The sequence below is a fragment of the Callorhinus ursinus genome, unplaced genomic scaffold (assembly GCF_003265705.2).
Source record: "Callorhinus ursinus isolate GAN/ISIS: 27379988/994484 unplaced genomic scaffold, GSC_fseal_2.0 scaffold21, whole genome shotgun sequence".
NCBI lineage: Eukaryota > Metazoa > Chordata > Mammalia > Carnivora > Otariidae > Callorhinus > Callorhinus ursinus.
The window spans coordinates 24387078-24400544 of record NW_027397083.1 but is presented as its reverse complement, the minus strand read 5'-3'; positions in this window follow the sequence as shown (position 1 = coordinate 24400544).

Below are 13467 nucleotides of genomic sequence, written 5' to 3'. Positions count from 1 at the left end.
AATAAGCTTCACCAAAGAAGATCTATATTATAGGTTTTGGTTTTTATCTGGCTGCTTCTTACATGGAAAATTTTTCAGTCTGTGACCCACAGGAAGGAACAGAGTAAATGTATTCATATGGGCTCTGAATAACCTAAACTATGGAATATTAGATTTTGTCATTAAAATTACCATTATTATAGTTCTTTACTAATTGTTACAATTATAGGAAACTATTACAAATATATTTTTCTATTAAACCATTTAATAGTGATTAATGATTCTCCCAAATACTTAAAAGTACACTTAGCAATGAAATACTTTAATACTTCCTTTTTTTAATACTTCTTATTTAATGGGTGCCTAACATATGTCAAACCTTTTACATATCTCTAATCCTAACACACCTCGCAAAATATGTTTTATAATTCTTATTTTACATATATGAAAACAAGAGGATCACATAATTTAGACAACTAAGCCCAAGGTCACACATAACAAATAATTTCAGTTATACTAGTGATTAAGTATTTGACAATTATTTATTTAATGAGTATCTCTTCTGTTAAACCTTGAACACTGAAGGTAGAGACTGTCATGTTTGCTATTTAGACACTTTTCCTGGCCCATATTGTATTAGCAAGAAAAAAAAATAAATGTTTCATTGGGCTGGATTTTCAGAGGTCTAAGACTTTTCAAAAGCAATTGGATAAGCAGGTTGGTTGTTGCTGCTTTTGTGTGAATTTCCTGGTGTACATATATTTCTGAGCTTAAATATCCACATAAGTAACATCACTTTGTAAAGTACTTTTGGAATTGCCCTCTGTATTTGTTTTGGGATTGAATTTGAATCTTGTTCATAAGAATTTTCTGGGTTGTGTCACATATGTGTCATTTGTGGGTATGTTTAGTTTTAGCAAAACATCATTCAAAGTTAACTCAAGAGTCCATGATGGGTGATTAAAATAGAAAATGCATTAAAAATAAAATATGAAATGAAATAAGGGAAAAAAAACTTCACTAGGTATGCATAACATTGTGCTTAAAGTACCCTCAGGACACGTGCCTGGCTCAGTCGGTGGAACATGGGACTCTTATTCCCGGGTTGTGAGTTTGACACCCACATTGGGTGTAGAGATGACAAAAAAAAAATAAAATCTTTCAAGTACCCTCAAATGTCCTAAAAAATAAGTGCATTCATGACCTTCGAGGTGGATTACCTGAATGTAGTCAGTATTCATTTAGGTATTTTTTTATGGAATCTTGATTTAAAAATCCAACCAAGGGATCATTAACCATAATTTGAATATGTGTGATCTCCACAGATTTAGAATGTAGTTGTGAATGTTAAATATTTTCAATTCCTTTTGTTAATTGGAACATTTTTATTTTATTTCACTTATTTTTTTGAGTATAGTTGATACACGATGTTAGATTAGTTTCAGGTGTACAACATAGTGACTTAACAAGTTTATACATTATCCTACGTTCACCACAAGTGTAGCTACAATTTGTCCCCATACAACACTATTACAATATCACTGACTATATGCCAGTGCCTTTTATCCCTGTGACTTTGAATTGAACATTTTTTAAAAGGAGGGAAGTAAACACAATTCATGCCAAAAGTAATAAAAGAGAGCATTTGTGTGTGTTTGTGTTTTTGTGAGTAATCTAATAGCAAATCCTTACATAAAAGTACAGAATGCAATACACTATTCTAAGAACTTTGTATTTATTAAATTATTTGCACACCATCCTTTGAGATTAATATTATTCCCATTTAACAAGGGAGGACACAGCGGCACAGGGAGGTTATAAAACTTGCCCAGAGTCAAATGCCGATTAAGTAGTTGCTGTAGACTCTGAATCCGGGTAGTGAAAATACAGACCTTTCTGACAGTAGACATTTGGTCTATATCCACCATACCATGAAGGAACATAGGCTGATCTGTGTGTGTGTGTGTGTGTGTATGTGTGTGTGTGTGTGTGTGTGCGCGTATCTATATATACACACATTGAGGACGAATTTTGCTGACTTTGTAACTTGTTTTGAGGCTCTATTAAAATCATTGTATGAGAAAAAGAACACTCAAGTTCCTTCAAGAAGTATTCTATTCTGAAAATTTGGAAGCCAGCATAGACTGTAAATAGAACATGCATCACTGTCTGAAAAGCGGCTCACAAGGGATAGTTGGGAAAGCATTCACCCCCAAGCAACTCAGCACCGTTTCTGTGTATTCAAAAGGAAGGATAAAAAGGAATATACTGGAGACAATTTTAGCGTCATTGGTGATTTGCTCACCTCTCCCAGGTCAAAGAAAGTAAATGAGATTCAAAGAGCTCTGGGTAAACAGTACATCTGGGTGTCATTGCAATGAACTTAAGCCCATATTGTATTAGCTTTGTGTTTTGGATAGATTTAGAGAAAGAAGATTGTGTGGCTGAGTTTGGTCAGAAGAGACCTTTTTCTGTGCTGCTTTAGATTATCTTAAGGTTGCTGTGTTAAAAATAGTAGATACAAGAAATTTAGGTGTCTACTATTAACCAACTGAACCCTTACAAGTTCTGATAAAGCCAGAAATTCAAAAAACTCGTGTCAAGCACATATGTATTCATAAAACTAGGTATGTTCAATTTTAGATGGATCTCAAGTATTTGTGAGACTCCTCTTCTATCGTTTTATTATTTCATAGTATATAGCAAATTTACTGTTGAAATACCGAGTCTCTTTAAGTAAAAATTATTATTATTTTAAAGCAGGAAAGGTTGGGATAAACTTGCAGGCACAAGAGTAGGTAATAGGACATGAGAAAATATATTTAGTTGCTTCTCTTAAGTGTTTATTAAGGATAATGTCAATTAAATGGATTTCTGTGATAGTAGGTATAAATAAATAAAATAAATGTTATCATACAAATAAAAGATTAACTGGAATAATTTGGGAGTGTTAACTGACAAGTGATCAAGCATAAAAGAAAGACTCTGAAATGTCTGTTCAATAGTTTCCTGATCTGTTGAGCTTTCTAGAGAGTAACTTCAATGAATACTGTAGGTTCTTATACCCTCATGTTATGGCTAGCCATAAAAGTCCTGGTATCTTTTTAAAAGGTAGTGATTGTGTACTCTTTTCAGATTTCTTTGCATATCAAACAGTTTTTTTTTCTAATTGGTAAGCTTCACTGATTTCCTCTGATTGTTTCTCCTTACCAACTTTATTCCAGTGAGAACAAGCTATCAACAAGTACTGAGTAGCCTTAACTTTTGAAGAAGCCCAAGAAGAAGGGGGCAAAGATGAAGGGATTGTGCTGTTTCATTGTGTGTGTGCATGTTTTTGTGTGTGTGTGTATTTTAAACAAGTCAAGAGACCCCTCTGATTTTGCTTTCTTATCAACAAAATTGGGCTTATGCTATGCCTGCCTCTCACAGTGGTTTCATATTTTAATTAAGCATTAAAGACTTGAGAAGTTTGCTTTAAGATACTAATGTTACATGGTGGATAAGACAGACAAAACCCTCTGCCCTCATGAGCATATATTCACTAGTTCAGTCATCTCTAGTAGACTGACAGGACACTGGGTAACAGCTCAGAATATACACCCTAGAAAATTTTAAAGCCAAACCAAAAATTGGCTCAATGACTTCTTGGCAGTGTTGTTACCCACCATCCAGAACATTTCAGAGAGACTGCAAACCAAGACAGAACTCCCTCGACCATACCAGAAAGCAGGTATTCGAAGAGAAATAGAAAAAAAGTCTTGTCCCACACAGGGAGCCTGATGGCTGGTAGTGACAAGTGGGGACAGTTTATTGGGAAGGGGAAAGCGTTTCTGTGGGCTCTGTTAGAAATATCTGCGTTGGGTGTTAGGGAGAAGAGTGGACCCGCCAGCCTGTTATTTCCTATCACAGCTCTAAAGAATCTGTTTAATGCCTATGCTGTCTCTCAAACAGAAAAACTTGAGCTTCCTAACTCAAATCCATATATTAAACACATATCGTTCAATATGAAAAAAATATAACATCTCTATCACTCATAAGCATCATGATTTTTTCCCTCTGGAAAAAAGACTTCTATCCCAACTTTCCATATTACAGACTCTTTATGACAGGAATAGATAATGGTAGCATCTTGGTGGGATAAAACAGTTCCCCTGTCAATGGTGAAACAACTTGGTTAATATAACTATTGTAATTGTTATGCTTTCTTCCCTCTCTGAGCATTGGACTGGGCTCCTTGACAGATGAGGGTATGTCCTTCTGTAGCCCCAATGGCCACCATAACATCACAGGCAATCAACAAATATATGACGAATGAGCAAATAAGGAAAAGTTGTCATAACACTTATCCTGCTGAGTATGATGGTGGCAATGGGAAGGCTAGGTGTTTTTAGTCATTTATCTACAACTACAGCTGCTGGAAGAAGATCAGTCCAAGAATGTGATTTGTCAGACAAGTCCAGGTGAGAAAATCCTTTTTTTGATCTTCTCATTTTCAGACAGACTGATGACAGCTGGTAAACACAAACTCAGGATGTGAGATTCTACAGACAGGGCACTGTTGTGCATCCAAGCAGTTTAAAAAAGCATCCCACCATCAGCAGGCTCTCTTGCCCATTTTCAGGAATTTCCTGCCTATTTTGGGCAGTTTGTCTAGACTCCTACATCCACAGGCTCAAGGAAGTGTCATAATGAGCACAAACTGGCCAGATGCAAAGGTGAATGTGGTCCCTCTGAGTACAAAACACTTTGCCCTTTAATAGCAAAATAAGTGATTTAATACACTTGCTCCTGTTCTCAAGACACATGAAATGAATGCTGCATTTCCTTTTATAAAAAATCCTTTGTTCATGCTTTAGCTGTCATACTTTCATTGGGGCATGTGAATTACCATTTTAAATGAATCGCTCCAGACTGACTCAATTCCTTTAAATATGAATCTGCTATCACCTATTTTTATCAGTTTAGTTTTTTGTTGTTGTTGTTGCTTTTGTTTTGGTTCATAAACTAAATTGGCATCACTCCATTCTTTCCTCCTGCTTTACTCTGGGGAGACTTGTTTAGTTGGCCACTTACATGTTCCCACTGTCATGTGTTCAGTATATCTTGGATTGATAAAGGAGCTCCCATCTGCCTCAAGCTTGTCCTAGGTATGGGGCCCTCTGCTCCAAATGCCTGCTGTGCACCTTCTCCATAGGCCCAGACCCTTTTTACTGGAGTTCACAGGATTTTCTCCTAAAGACACTCTTCTTCCCTCAGGTTGCTACTGTTTTCCTCTTTACTACTTGGTTGCAAGTGTGCTCACAGACCTTTAGCCAACCCCAGTAACAGGTAACACCAGAGAGCAAATTGTGATCAGATATTAGACACAAAGTTAGATAGAAGGAAAGAAGTATAAAACAAAATAGGAGTAATTTACAATTTCTAATAAGCCCACCGCTGCTGTGGTGATCCTGTTGAGAACAGGGCTGTCTCTTCACAAACTGAGTTGACTTTTGTCCCATCTTCAGTGTCCGTGCCAGCGCTAACGCTTTACAGGTTTACACATGAGTGTCTCCCTCATTGTTTTCCTCACTTCTTTTGTCTTGGCACCTGATCTAGTCCTAGAGACGATGATTAAATATAGAAATACCCACCTTTTCAGCAAAACCCATGCACAGGATGTGGTCTCATCTAAGGACCCTGGAAGAGATCAATTACTCTCAAATACTAGAAACCTGCAGTAGTATCTTCTAGAATTTCCAGCCATATACCATCTAATGTACAATATATCAAGAAAATATGAATAATCTAATCCTGCTTGACAAGGATGAGGCCAGTTTATTTTTGAATGTTTTTCCCTTTGTCTTTTGCAGATGTCTGCATATCCTTTCTGCATTGTTCTCTCAGCTCCTTATCGCCTAGGAGGTTCATAACTCCACCTTTCCATATATAGAGAGACAAATAATATAGGAAAGGCCAATTTGGGAACAAGTAACATGGAAGCAGTGCCACTTAAAATTCTCCTTAGGAAAAATATCACTTCCTTTAAAAGATTAAGAAAGAATAAAAGATGTCCCAGAAATACATTCTTCTCTTACCATTCAAATTCAACCTTGTATTAGAAGAATTAGCTAGTGAAACGAGAGGAGAAAGAAAATTAGAGGCATACGGATTAGAAAGGAAGAAATAAAACTGTCTTTCTTGGTAGATATCATGATTGTCTACACAGAACATCTGAAGGAATCTATTAAAAAAAAAAGCTCTTAGAACTAGTAACTGTTATGCGAGATCACAAGCTAAAAGATCATATACTAAAGTTGATTTTATTTCTATATACTAACTCATTGTTAGTACTTGAATTATGTTTCAACTGGAAATTAAATTAAAAAATACTATTAATAATAGTACCAAAAAACCCACAAATCACTGGATAGAAATCTAATAAAATATTTGGAGGATTTTCATGGTAAAAACTAAAAGACACTTATGGAGGAATTAAGATGTTAAAAATGGAGAGACAGACCATATTTATGCACTGCAAGTATCAATATTAAGACATCAAATCTTCCCAAACTGATCTATAAATTCACTGTAAAATTCTATCAGTATTTTTTGTAAATCAACAAGTTAATTTTAAAACTCATTACAAGAGAAAGGAACTAGAATAGTCAAAATAACTTTGAAAAGGAGAATAAAGTTGGAGGATTTGTACTAACCGGTTCTAAGTCTTGCTGTAGAGCTACAGTAATCAAGATAGTGTGGAAACACAGCCATATGGAAAAATGAAACAGAAAAGGAAGTCCAGGATAGACTCACACACATAAATGGCCATGTAACTTTGAGAAAATGAACAAAAATTGCTAAGCAAAGTGTAATAAATTTAGTGTCAGTCAATTGATTGATCATCATCAATTCTCATCTCTCTGCACATTTCTGGCCATCTCCTGGCCATTAATTATCATCTGTGCTTCTCTTGAATAAACTTATACCAATCATCTTTCCTAAAACGATTAGCATTGCTGAGTCTTTCGCATCAGTGACACATGATGCCATCCATTTCCAGCATTGTGTCTGCTTCATAACACTGCCTGGCCTAGAAGGAGCTACGCTTGTGACCTCTCTGATTATTGAGCTCGATGGAGTACCATGAAAGCAAAATTACACAGCCAGAAATCTAATCATGAAAGCACTTTGGGCAGAGTGGATAGGTGTTTCATCAAGCAATTTCCAAGCTTCTTTAATGTGGTAAAAAAGGGTTACTAATGTAGAACAAGCAAGACAAATAACAAAGAAGAACCAGCATTAAAACCTCATTAATACTATGAAAGACTCTTAGCTGCTCAGACAGCTAAAACAATGATTAGTTCACACTTCTGTCCCTAAACTTCTTTACATTTCCTATGAACACAATGGTCAAAAGTTTCCTTCCTTACATTAAGTGGATCATTTGCGAGAGTGTTCTTGGTCTAGAGAGACACAGAGCCTTGGGATCGCTAGTGGCAAGAGAGCTCGGTAATGGCAAAAATGTCAAATGTCTTGACATCTATCACCTGAGAATTTGACTGTGATTGTTCAGATTTCCAGGACTAATGCACCATACTCTTCAGCTCAATTACCTAAATGCATTTTAAGGATGTGCGATGTTCCTGGAGTATAATTTGATATTGACAGATCTTAGTTCTTGCCTCAGCTCTGCCATTTAGCATCCATGTAAAATTAGGTGGGTGATTTTTATCTCTCAGGTCTCAGTTCCCTTTTCTTTAACAAAATTTACAACTTGAATACCTTAGCACTTATTTATTATAAAAATCCATAAAGGCAATAGACCATAAAAGTAACCTGTAGAGATTTAATCATCTGAAGTATTTTATTGTTCCTAAAAGAGTTCCGTGAGAGTTCTCAGGGAAGCCAAGTTGAGAAACAGAGGAAAGGACACAGGGATCAAGATGCTTGTTGCTGTAACCGCACCGCAGAATGGAACATGATTCCAGGGCAAATGGACTTTTGGTAGCTTTTCCAATGTATGAAAATTATCCACACACACATACACAAAACAGGAGAAAGGATTGCTGGCATCTGCTGCAGGGAGGCCCCAGTGGGCTCACTCCATGGATCACTGGAGAAGGATTTCAAGTTGAAAAAATAGGAAGATACCAAAAAATAGACCCAAAAAGAAGCCCTACGTCCTTTGTACATGTGATGGCCATTTCCCCCTCAGATTCAACAATCAGACAAATAAGAATGGAAGGTCGCGAGGTAGAAAGTTAGAAGCTTTCTTCTCAATACTTCCAAAAGAATGCAAGTTTCAATTTTTTTCAACCACGGTATAAATGTAGGAAGAAAGAATAAAATTCCCTAAGTCCTGGCCAAGACTATGGGATTTTGGTTATGATTTTCATGACACAAAAGTTATAAACTATGTCAGTAAGCAGATTAAAACAACCAAATGTCCTTATTTTACGGAGTAGGATTAATTTTCTTTGATTGAGGAAAAAAACCAAACTGAGTGAAATTATGAACACAAAAATCTAAAAATGTCCTCATGAATTCAAAGAGTAACTAGATTAGTCTTTGAAAAGATGTTTTAGTCTCAGAATTGAAAGTAAGAGAATAGAGAATGAATACTAAAAAAAGGAGAAGGAAGGACAGATGGAAAGAGAGAGAGTGGGAGACAGAAAGGAAGAAAGAAAGATTGATCTAGATTGATCTAGAGAAACAAGAAGCATTTTTGCATTTAAATTATTTAATTATTTTTTAAATTTTAATTTCAGTGTAGTTAACATACAGTGTTATATTAGTTTCAGGTGTATAATATAGTGATTCAACAATTCCACATATTACTCAGTGCTCATCAAAATAAGTGTAAAATACAAATATCTAGGAGGTTAAGGGACCCAAAAATAGAAGAGAATGAGATATATTCAAAACTAACTACTGTTCAAGATGGAACTAAGAATAATGAAGCTAATCCAGTTGTCACGAGAGTCAGTGGGAGCCAAAGTGATTAAATGGAAAAAAATAGGTGAGACTTTAAAAACAAACAGTACTTTCCCCCCCGAGGAAAAATCAGGAGCAGGAAGATAATGAAAGTTTGGCTCTCAAAGCTGTAACTAAGGAGTTAATTAGTTGAGAAGTCTGGAACAGAAACATTCTATTGTTACATAAAACCTTGATGGTTAGATGAAACATATCAAGCTTTATCAGATGAGATTCAAGGTGATAGTTGTTTCTGCTGGTGTGCAAGTAAGGTAACTGCATGACACCCAGCCCCAGCATGGGTATCAGACTGAATCTCCACAGAAAAGATAAGCCATATGGAAGAACGTCTAGGGAAGAATGCAAATGCAGGGGGACACTTCCTGAGTGGAATTAGCTGCTTAGGGAGATGGAGGTGAGCCAAATGTATTGGAACAGATGAACTGTCATTTACTTCATTTTTCTTGCTTTAGAGGATATCCATAAATCCAAATATAGAGAAGTACACAATCAGAACAAATAGCTTGGCCTTAAAGCAAGCACACAAACAGAATGTAAAATAAACGATGGCATACTGCTCTTATCCAATCAACAATGATAATACTGCACACACACACAAAAAAAGCGAAAGAAGACAGCATAAAAAGTAGGCTACAGTGTTACAAACTAAAGAAAGCTGAATAGGTGTGCCGGTGCAAAAGAGAGAGAATTTAAAAATGAGGGCCATAGTTTATAGCTGCCCGAAAATTGTGATATAAAGCAATATACTTTTGATGACCTTGAGGTGTTATTGGTCATTGAAGGAAACCATATTGGTCTTCACTGGGCCCCTGAAGACATAAAACTTCAAAAAGCTTAATGTAGTTAAAATGTGAGAAACTATTCCAGGTAATTCTTTTAGAAAAAAAATATAGGATTGGAAGAGGAAATTATAGATCACAAAATTTCCAAAAATAAGACAATGATAGGAACACAAGGCTACAAGTCTTATGTTATAATATAACATAATAATAATAATATAGATGTAATAATATAAAGACAAAGGTGAAAAACTAAGAATGTGGTGAATGCAAAACTAAGATATGAATTTGAAAAGTTTCCTTCCAAATATATGTATTGATATATCATTATGATGGGGTAGAGTTAAAGTTATTAGAGAGAGCCCTCATTTAATTTATAATTAAAATTGACTACCAGAGGGCGCCTAGGTGGCCCAGTCGTTAAGCGTCTGCCTCTGCCTTTGGCTCAGGCCATGATCCCGGGATCCTGGGATCCAGCCCTGCAGCGCACTCCCTGCTCGGCGGGAAGCCTGCTTCTCCCTCTCCCACTCCCTCTGCTTGTGTTCCCTCTTTCACTGTGTCTCTCTCTGTCAAATAAATAAGATCTTAAAAAAAAAAAAAAATCAAACTGACTACCAGAGACATAAGGCTCAAATAGTCAAAACAGTGCTTTTAATCCTGTAGCAATTTATATGTTCAGATAAATCACTTCTAATATATCATCCCTAGAATGCCATATATACAATAGGAAAACATTGCTTTTTAAATGCATGCTTGAGCTGATCTTTCATGAAAGGCAAACATTACAAAACAAATTTAATCCAAGGGTTCGAGTTATAACTGGATCCAGATTTTGACTTTCAGGCCTCTGTTGATCCCAACTTGAGAAGACTGTTAAACTCAGGTTATTCCTCATGTGGGTTTGGGTCTAGAATTCATGCACATTTATGCTCCCTTCAATAAAAATTGCACTGGTGTTACTTGAAAAATTAAATCCTCGGAAGTCTTGATGAAAAAAAAAATGCAGAAAATTTAGTTAACTTTTCACTGGAGTTAAAGTTGCAGAAGCATAATAGGTATAAATATAATTTCTCTTTAAGACAGTGGGTGCAAATAATTCCAGAGAAATACGGTTACAGAAAAGTATCATCAAGCCCTTAAAAAAACAAGCCATGGAAGATAGCAGAATTTTTTTAAAAATCTATACAACCAGACAAGCAAAATGGATGCCTTCTCTCCTATCATATATTAAAATTAAATAAATTAAATAATAGCTAAGAAGTAAAAAGGCAGAAGTATTATAAAATAATATGAGGCTATTGAAACTGAGGAGACAAACTGGAAAAAGAACAAATTGAGTAAAAAATAGCAAAGCGGGGCACCTGGGTGGCTCGGTCGTTAGGTGTCTGCCTTTGGCTCGGGTCATGATCCCAGGATCCTGGGATTGAACCCCGCATTGGGCTCCATGCTCGGTAGGAAGCCTGCTTCTCCCTCACCCACTCTCCCTGCTTGTGTTCCCTCTCTCACTGTGTCTCTCTCTGTCGAATAAATCAATAAAATCTTAAAAAATAAAAAAATTAAAAAATAAAATAGTAAAGCATATTAATTAGAAAGCTATAAATATTTAAAATATATTAAAATATACATTAATACTAGAATTTAATAACAAGATTAATAGGCTAGACATAACTAAAGAGAGAAATATAGACTATCAAAAGAAATATCTAACATGTGTCATGAGAAATAACTCGGAATAAATTTCACAGACACAAAAATAAGAAAAATATTTGCAGTAAGAATGAACAATATGGAGTATAGAGTGAGAACAATGAACATGAATCTAATGAGAATTAGAAGTAGAAATGAAAGAAAACGTGGAAAGGGACATATGAGAAAACATAATGGCCAAAGACTTCCCAGAATTAATGAAATCTACCAATTCTTACATTGAGGAAGCTCAATAAATTCCAAGCAGAATAGAAAAAGAGAAAATACACTGACTTCACAACATAATGTATAGGACTGCAAAGATGAAAAGAAAGATGTATGAGTAGAGAATTACTAGGAGCAGCCAAGGTACTGGAGAGAGATATTCAAGATCAGCAATAGAAACCAATAGAGAAACCAATAACAGAATACCAATATGCAGTAGAATCAAGTAGAATCATATCTTCAAAGCCCTGAGGAAAAACAACTGTCATTCTGGAATTTTATGTCTACATTTTCTCTAAAGTATGAGAATTACATAAACATTTTCAACCAAAGAAAATCTGAACCACTGTCAACAGGCTGTTCTTTACTAAAGATATTTCTAAAGGTAGTATTGGGAAGGAAGAGAATGACACAAGAAGAACAGTTGTAGGTGAAATCTTGAAAAGAATACTTTGGAAGCAGATTGGATCTGTGACATAATGTATTAAAAAAAAAAAGGACAGAATTTTTATGATCTCCTTTGCTCTTCTAAAATTTTGTCATTCCCTTATCCAGAGATGGTACTTATTTCTCCTCCTTTTTAACTTGAGCAAGCCTTGTGATTGCTTTGACAAGTAGAATGTCATGGAAGTCACATTTAATGTCTTCTGATACTAGGTTGTAAAAGTTGATATGGCTTCTGTCTGGCTCTGGAGAGACCATATGGAAAGGTCACAAAAAGACAGACAGAAATGCTCAAGCAGTCCCAATTATTTCTGTCCTCAACTGTTTCCAGTTTCCTAGTACAGATGATTGATGTAACAGAGAGAGATTTCAGAAGATTCCAGTCCCAGCCACAGATTGACTGAAACTGCCCAAGAGCATCTAAGTAAGAACCACCCATCTAACCCAGCCAATCTTCCAAATCATGACAGATAATGATTAAATATGTGGTTATTTTGATTCTCTAAGATTTGTGCTGGTATGCCACACAGTAATAGTAATTGGAAGCTCTTTGCTACCTGACAGGAGAGTAATGCTAAAACATGTGAAAGTGGCTTTCACGCCAGGGAGCAGGAAAAAAATAGAATTGCATTAAAGGAACTTAGCAAAAGCCTGATGAGTCTCGAAGAGGTTGTCAATAAAAACCTAACAGAGGACAATGATCTTAGGACCCGTAGGAAATGGGCACTTCTCCTATGGTGACAGGAAGTTTAACAATACTATTACCTGAAGTGACATGGCAAACAGAAAAAGTACCTATTAAACTAGGCAGACAGTTGAAGGTGCAGATTGTTTTCTTATGACTGGCTAATAAAATATTAAGAGAAGAGAGATAACCAAGTGAGATAACTGGTAGATAGAAAGGCACCAGGATCTGCATGGACCTAAAATAAGACCAATTCTTATTCTGATTATCATATTCTCAATGTAAAAATGGCTTCTGGGAAGAAATAAAATCCAGGGTGCTATCAAAGAAAATAGAATTCCATATTCCAGTTAGGGAATGAATAAGTCATGGGAATAAAAGGCACAGCATAAGGAATATAGTCATTGATATTGTAATGGTGTTACATGGTGATAGATGGTAGCTACACTTGTGGTGAGCATAGAATAATTTATAGAGTTGCTAAATCACTAAATTGTATACATTAAACTAATGTAACACTGTGGGTCAACTATACTCAAGTTTAAAAAAACGTTTGTGACAAGATGTGACTTACAACCTTTTGTTGACACCTCAGAAAGATTTAAGGAGGTGGCATAAGCAGAATTCCATTTAAGGATCTTAACATGTCTTATAAATCTTTGCTGTTAAGCAACAGAATTTCTAAAAGCCTTA